The sequence below is a fragment of the Rhipicephalus sanguineus genome, chromosome 5 (genome assembly GCF_013339695.2).
Source record: "Rhipicephalus sanguineus isolate Rsan-2018 chromosome 5, BIME_Rsan_1.4, whole genome shotgun sequence".
In the NCBI taxonomy this organism is placed as follows: domain Eukaryota; kingdom Metazoa; phylum Arthropoda; class Arachnida; order Ixodida; family Ixodidae; genus Rhipicephalus; species Rhipicephalus sanguineus.
The window spans coordinates 20300956-20306955 of record NC_051180.1 but is presented as its reverse complement, the minus strand read 5'-3'; positions in this window follow the sequence as shown (position 1 = coordinate 20306955).

Below are 6000 nucleotides of genomic sequence, written 5' to 3'. Positions count from 1 at the left end.
TACGAAAAGAAAACTCACAGGGTTATTAAAGCATTCGCCTAAGATCACTAGAAGGCGAAAGCGATCTTCTTTTTCTTCTCGATCGATTGTATTAATTCCTTTACCCCCGAAAGCTTTCTGCGCCTATTATGGTTTAGCACTGCCTCCGGTCTCGGCCCACCTATGACCAAGCGATGATGTCATGTGATGACATCATAACATGACATCACGTGACGTCCAGTGACGCCACTATGGCGTCAAAATGGCGCGGAAATCTTTTGTCGATCTGTGACGTCACGATGACGTCGTAGGGTGGCGTCATCACATGATGATTTTCTGCATCACTCGTGTCGACGCCGATGGTGGCTTTTCGAGTCTGATGAGGCATCTAAGGTTTTGCCTTAAAGGGACACTAAAGGCAAATAACAATTTATGTCAGAGTGGAAGCCCAATGTATGACAACTTCTAAAACGGCAATATTATCAACAGCAGTGCCCTAGTTACCGAGAAATTAAGCTAAATGTTTCACATGATGAGCGCCACGAGTGGGACATTTTCGAAGTGATCCCGATGACGTAGGGAAGTCGGTCTACAATAAATCACTAGTAATCAAACTAGCAGCCGTAAAAAAAGAACACTCCGAGCATCAAAAGACGTAATAAAATGCTGTTTGTTCGTTTCCGCTTGATTCATGGAAAACAAAACCTCCGTGGCGTTGCCATGGGGAACGGCGCGCGTGGTTCAAAGGTTTTGTTTTCGCCGAACTCTGCCTCGCCCGTCTCAGTGGTAGTTTCGGGATCGCGTACTGCCGTGCGTGTTTTGCGCGCTCGTGAAAGTCGCTCTGACAGAAAGTTCGACAAAATGCCGCATGCGTGTGATATTGCCGGATGCCCGAATGGTGCACAACGCCAGTGCTGCAGCAAGGAAACCGGTGTGTCTTTTCACTGGGTGCCGCGGAATGAACCCTTACGCTCGAAGTGGCCTAGTGTCATGCCATTGCGCCAGTGTGCTAAACAGTCAAAACCTCTGCGTGTGTGCTCGCTGCACTTTCGTACTGAGGATTACGAGACCAACCGCAACTTGGTGACGGCTTTGAATGTGCCCATCCGAGCAAGTCTTTGCCGCAGCGCCGTTGTTGCTACTGTGGGTCCCGCTACTTCCGCTCGGCTGCTACTAGTGTCGGCGGCCGCGCAGTAAAAGCGGGCAACGTTGGGCACGGCAGCAGTGACGTATGAGAGTCGTATTTTCAGGCGGGAGATTTGAAGCGCGCTAACGCGATGCGGACCACTAAAAACGTGATTTCATTTCAAAATAAGCACTTCCTTGGCACAAAAGCAGCACTACGAGGTTTCTGGACCGCTATTTCAACAATCAACGTCGACTTAATATTTGCCTTTAGTGTCCCTTTAATAACAAAGCAAGGTATACAATTCAATGGAGTAAAGGAGCGTACTGAACTCAAAAGGAACAAGAAAATAAAAAATGTGCCATTTGTCGTCGCGAAACAATGAAATATGAATGGATCGCGGGTGCTCGGGTTCTAGTCCCGCCTCGCTAAGGAATTTTTTCCGCGAAACATTTTTCTCTTTCTCTTCCTTTCTTTCTTTGCTTCCTCCCTTTCTCTGTACTCGTTCTCTCACACATCAGCGTTATTGCACCCCACGCCGGACAAATCACCGCACGTGTTCTGCAAACACAGCAGAAGATGAAGAAGAGGACGAAGATGAAGAAGAGGACGAAGAGGAAGAAGAAGACAAAGAGTACGCGTGTCGGATCATTATGAGGATCATTTCTGTTCACTCGTAACGGACCAATGCTCGGCATAAATAGCTCCGCTATTGAAACTTCGCCTGAGATGAAATCCTGACAGACCAAAAACACTAGACTTTTAAGATTCCCTGTGGGTGTATTAGGAAGAACGACTTCAGTAACAAAGGTAATATTTATAGTAACAAAACAGCAGCATAATAAAATTAACGAATTATTTCATTTTGTCATTTTTTTTTCATTCAACCATTCCGCCAATGTCAGTGTGAAGTTGCGAGTTGTATCGGATAAAATTAAACGTAACTGTCTAAAGCATCGACATCAGTTGTAGGTAGCTTAACGTACACTACTTCACTAAAAACTCGGTTCACAAGATTTCAACACGCTCTTTGATCTACTTAATTTCATCTACCGTAAAAGTTTGTTTTTCTCCTACTAGCTCAAATGCTAGGAAAAAGAGCTGATTGTGAAAATAAATATATAACTTGAGATTTTGTAATAAATGTGCAAGTTCGCGAAAGGTAACCCCTCTAAAAATATACCTTTGACATTCTTTTTCTTTTTTACGACAGTGTACGTTTGCTTTTTGTGTGTGTGTTGTCGTCCTAAGTTCTTCCTGTGGCGTCTTGGCTTTCAATAAATGTTCTCTCTCTCTCTCTCTCGGTGACACCTTTCGCGACGCATGTAGCTGAAAATAACAAACGTGCCTTTTGTCGTCCTCATCAGTACGACAAAGTCCGGTTTTTGTCTTGTTTATATGTGGCTGAAAGAAGGCGTGTTAGCGAAAAAGCTACATTCAAAGAGCTGCATTCATCAGTAACAACGCAAAAACTTAACTCAGTGTTTAGAAGAGACTCCATAAAATGTATTGGTTAAAGAAAAGTAAGCGGGAGTCCGCGAGTGACGCTAATGAAGAGCGGCCAGCGTAACCACCAGGGGGCAGAAACTTTTTACAGTGCTCTGACTCATCGGATGAAGGAAATAACAAAATCTAGCTACCGGTCAGACGCCCAAGGGCAAAGGCAGGCCCAAATGATAAGATGCCGCAATAGGATCGACTTCCCGCAGCCATGGCGGAATCAGTGGCTTTCAATTAGAATCGCGCTGGTGAAATATTTCGATTGAATAAAGAACGTGCTCCGCAGGCAGCGTGTAAATGATGGAGATCTGTCAGATACAGACTTGGTTCTGCACTGTCCTAGGAACGTGGGTTGTTGCGCAAAAAGAGGCTCTCCTACGCATGTTGTGGTCTGTGGAGAATCGTCCATTCTGGGGGCCTGAGTGCCTTCTTTTTCCTGCACGTTTCCTAATGAACTGAAAGGTTGCGAAAGAGCGATTTCTGGAAGAAAGAAACGCAAACTCAAAATTTCTCTGGTCAAAGGCACTTGCTGCATCTACTGCTTAGTTCCAGATAACCTACGCATGTAGCTGCAATTGACGTTGTTAGTTTATGGTCGGTGTCGGTGGTTACTTTCCTAACTTTCATCGCAGTAGATGAGCCATAACATCGAATGCGTTAATGATATCTGGAAAAACACAGAAAATATGATGTTTCTTTCTCACAGCTGAAAGAGGTAGCTGCCTAAGAAATCAGTTGTATCGTATATAAAGATATAGTTTGCGTAAACCGTACGAATTGGGAGTAATTGATGTTTAACTTATATTAGGAAGAATATGAACACGGTCATTCTGAGCTCAGCTTTTACGATGAACTGAGAATAGTTTCATGAAGATGTTAGGAATCCTCGAGTAGTTGGTGAATCCTGGCTAGAACACGAGTGTAGGAACATCAGTTATACCTATTAGTAACTAATGGACTGCTGGATTAAGCAGCCCATTCACATGTTATGAAAATATTCTGTGTAAATAAATATGTTTTCAATGAATCAATCAATCAATTCATTCGGGCATGAAGGCGATCATCTATAAATTCTTTAGACAGAGTTTTTCCGCAAGTATGAAAAGAACGAGTACTGCAGAAAAAAACGCCGAAGTAAAACATTATGCGCGACCTATGGTAAAGTAAACGGCAAAATCATAAGCTCATATTTACAAAGCGATATCACCTAACAAAAATTAGCACCTCTGTTCTCGATATAACCCTTGCATTCGCTATCGGTTCCAATTTATGTAAAACACGAAACTGCCACGGTGACTCTAGTGTAGTTACAATGCGAGACTGACTCTTTATGAGTGATAGCGCACTCTGGCCGGAGCAGAGATAGCGCGTTCGTGCTTTATAGGCGGAACGATCTGCCATCCACGGATGCCTTATTCCGAGCCGAATAATGAGCGCCCGAACAGCGGGAGTCATAAACGGATCGCTAACGCATTGTTCACACGTGCTCGCAGAGGCGTAGGAAGGAAACAGCTCTGTGTTTGCTTTTATTATAAATCACCCCCTACGCGAGAAACTTCTAATCGCGCTTACGCAGGAGGCTACCTAGCACTATCAGCCCCGCTTGTAAGGAAAAGTATCTTGCGACGGGAAGGTAGGCGTAGTTTGATATTATCAACTGACACTTTAGTATGGTAATAATTATGTGAAGTTGAGGTCGGGGACAGGGGGTCTGCTCTTAAAACACGAAAGAATATTTTTAAAGTGTGTTAAAATCATATGATGAAAAAATCCGTAAACAAAGGGTGGGTGCTCGAGCCTTACTACATGGTGTTGTTACATGGTGTTATATTATAATTATATGGTGTTGTTTGATTAAAAGAGCGTCAAAGATGAAAAATTTGTTTGGACCACCCAGTCTTTTCGACAACTGCAGAAAGCATTGCTACCGCTGCTACTCTTCGCAAGCTGAATGATGGACCCGCACAACGGGCCCCGAAAAGAGGAAACTCATGGGCAACACGAAACAAAGAGGGTTTCCCCACGAGTGCACTCCACATACTGTGTTTCCGGAAGCTGAGCGTGCGGTCCACTAGGCAAAGTCTGAAATTCCTTTAACTTTTTCTACAAGAGACAGCTTTAAGTTACGCATGGTGAATAACATTACGTGGAAAGAGACGTTTGGGCGGAGCAGTTGCCGACAGGTCTGCGAGGCTGACACCGCTTGTAGCAACACCACCTGCACCACCACGGCAACTAAAGAACAATCCTCGCCCTTCGCCTTGTCCATCACAGAAATAGTGATAGATTCTATTCACACATGCGCACTGTAGGAAAGAGTTGTTTCATTACGAAAAAAAAAGACGCATTACACCTTCATCTGAGAAGGAAAAATGTCGAAATTGTCTTAAATCAGATTTTCCTGGAAACCGTAATTTCTTTCTGTCTTCATTTACCTTCGCGTGCAATACATTAATTTGTACTGATAGTCGTTTCATTAATTGCATATAATTAAATAAATGTTCATCACTCAACAAGTATACCTCATTCTGCGGCATTGTAGCGTAAGTGGTGATCCTTTGTCCCTCGTGACAAATCGAGCAGCAGAAGCTGCACACAAAGCTGCAATTTTCGCATCCTTTACGAAATATTCTTGCCTGGCCCCCAGGAAGTTCCGTCGACATTTTTTAGCGATTTCTTGTTCTTAGGCTTTCTTCACCTTTTTGTGCATAGCGGGACGGTCGCTTATAACCTACGAACACCATTGGTGGCTATACATGGTGGTATTGACTCATGAGTGCATTTTTTCCAATTTACGTTCTTATTTCTGTCAACGCTTTCTAGGAAATCGCTGCTTACGCTAAGACTGTTTTCCAGTTTTTTTATCGATTGCGAGCCGATATTACGGGCTCCATGAAGAGCGTTTCCCTGTCGTCAGCGTATCTTTCACAGGCAAAGAAAAAAAAATGTGAAGCTACATAATGCTGACATATACTGCTTTCACTGGTTGGACCTCGACGGTAATTAAAGATGAAAGGCGTCCTCTGCGCGCGCCTCTTCTCTTCGTCAGTCGAGGCCGAGGCAAAAAACAACACGAGGAGCAGAAAAGCGAGGGCAAGCACTTCGTTCAAGCCTGAAAAACTGGTGTAGCATTATCTGTTGAACTTTAATTAGGTTCCGCGAGTTTCCTTATTAAATCAGGATATGATCATGGGTCACCGCTCAGTAGAAAACTGCCGAATAATTTGTCAATCTGGAGCTTTTTAACGCATGCCTATGAATACCGGAGCAGTTTATCTGTTATGTGCACCTTTCTGGTAAATTTACTAATAATTTTTACCGTTTCCACACTCTCTAGGTTATCCTGTAGTAGAGAATATATAACACCTAGGTAGATTTATGTGTTCACTTTAGAG